This window comes from Triticum dicoccoides, chromosome 4A (assembly GCF_002162155.2).
Source record: "Triticum dicoccoides isolate Atlit2015 ecotype Zavitan chromosome 4A, WEW_v2.0, whole genome shotgun sequence".
Taxonomy (NCBI): domain Eukaryota; kingdom Viridiplantae; phylum Streptophyta; class Magnoliopsida; order Poales; family Poaceae; genus Triticum; species Triticum dicoccoides.
This window is the reverse complement of record NC_041386.1, coordinates 602,663,273-602,665,600: the sequence shown is the minus strand read 5'-3', so window position 1 is coordinate 602,665,600 and position 2,328 is coordinate 602,663,273.

Below are 2,328 nucleotides of genomic sequence, written 5' to 3'. Positions count from 1 at the left end.
ACGGATGATTCGTTGATTGCTTATTCTCACCCCTTTTGACATGTGTGTATGCAATTAGCAGCTTTGCAAGGTCCACCTTTGGACTTTGCACCATAGATAAATTCACAAGTGTTGTATAATAATGGTAATAATCGGCATCGTGGGAGGACATGTGGTGCAAGTGGGTGAAAAGGCAATGCAAGGAACCTTGCCTTGGCTAAGCTATCTAGAAAACACAGCTTGAGCTACCAAAAAGGGGGAGAGGAGGACACAATACTTAATCTTGATGATTGGTAACTCAATTGATCATCTACTAATAAAGGGAAAGCAAAGCTTGACGGTTTGAGTTGATGGCCGAGGTGCAAAAAGGCCTGTAGAATCTCCATCATTGCCCATTAGAAAACAAAAGGTAATTAGGGAAGCCGCAGAAAGCATAATCAAATTTAATACAGTACGTATGGCTGTGGTGTGCATCTACCAGGACTTGAGGACTTAAGTCCTGCCTGAGTCAGGCGTCAGTGGTGACGCTCGTGCCGATGGATCGACGAAGGCACGGAGAGATTTCAGCAGATGATTTGTTTATGTGCAATGCAGAGGCAGGCCTGCAGAATGATCGATGGAGCAGTTTAATGTGCGGCAGCGGCAGCGGCAGCAGCAAGCAATAATGTGATCGACCTCCGTCTCTGATGGATGCATACCATATAGGAGTATTGATTGAGTCTGAAGAATGACTGCCGATTACCTCAGCATGATGAAGTTATTATTCACTTGTGCCCTGCTCTGCTCTCTTCTGCCGTGCTCATCATACGTACACTGCAGTACAGACGATCGGTAGCTAGGACGGTGGATCATTCATTCATACTCCTACCTCTCATCTGCTCTGCTCTTGTACAATCGGCAGCTAGGATGATGGAGTATGGATGGGTCATAGGGCGCTAGGAAAGGGACGGGTCGATGCATCCATCCATCGCGGGCAAAATGAAATCGTTGAGTTGCTCTCAGTCTGAATCTCTATAAGAGTATCCAACTCCAAGAGCAAGTAAGTATGCATGGGATGGGTTTGTGGCTCAACTGCCCCATCCATGATCCATGGACTCACCCATCATCAAGATCTTCCGGTATATAGTGCTCCAAATTAAGATGGACGGACGGCCGTGCCATGCCTGCCAACTGTTGAGGGCTCCAAATTGTCAACTGCCAGCTAGTACTAGTTGCAAGCCCACTCTGTCTAGATACGGCAAACAGCTTGCGACCAGCCTACACATACACCTACTCGCAACATGCTCAGCTGAGCTCAAGATTGTACTCTTCTTATGGAAACTACTCCACGACAAACACATGCATATTATCTACACCGCAGGGTGCAAATGCATTGTTTTATCAACGTACACGTAGAGAAAAAGAAATGGCCACATATAAATGTTAACCGGCCCAATGTCTACTACTGTTTTCAAATGGTTTGCATATCTCATTTTTCTCGAAAACGAGGTTGAAACCCCCAATGCACACATCTATCATATATCCTTCAACAAACCAAGTCCAAAACACCTACGACTATGTCAATTTCTTCCGTAACAAAGCCCTTCAAGAAGCGACACACATCGTGGTCATCACATACAAGCAATTTCATCATGGTTGCCAAGATTAAGCAATGAAGGAAAACACGTCAGCAAGAAGATAATGCCTTCAATATGCTAACGACACGAGTTTATCACTGCTGAGCCCGACCAATGAAGGTTAAATAAGAGTTTTCACCTTGGACATGAAGCTGTGCTCCAATCACCATCTCGAGAGCGGATTTTATGATAGTCACTCAGCCAATACTCGAGGCCAAGTATACGTTTCTGGGAAGACACCTGGTTGGGGAACAACCCCTTAAATGTGCAATACCCAAGTTTATATCGGATAGTTAGACATAAGTTTGTCACGATTAAACAAGTGCTGGGACAAGCAAACCCTGATATTTCTTTTCGTCGAACCCTCATTGGTCCTCGATTGGCAGCATGGGATGATCTGCTAACCCGACTGGGAGCCATCCAACTGTCAGTGGAACCGGATATCTTTAAATGGAAATTGCATCAGAGTGGTAAGTTTTCGGTTAAATCCATGTACGATGCACTGGTTCATAACGAGGTACCAATAGATAATAGGAAATTGTGGAAGCTTAAGATTCCCCTAAAAGTGAAAATTTTCCTATGGTTTTTCACTAAAGGAGTTATCTTAACTAGGGACAATTTGGCACGACGAAACTGGCTAGGTTGCAAAAAATGTGTTTTCTGCCACCATGATGAGTCGATTAAGCACTTCTTTTTTGAATGCAAGTTTGCTCGATCGGTATGGGCCATTGTC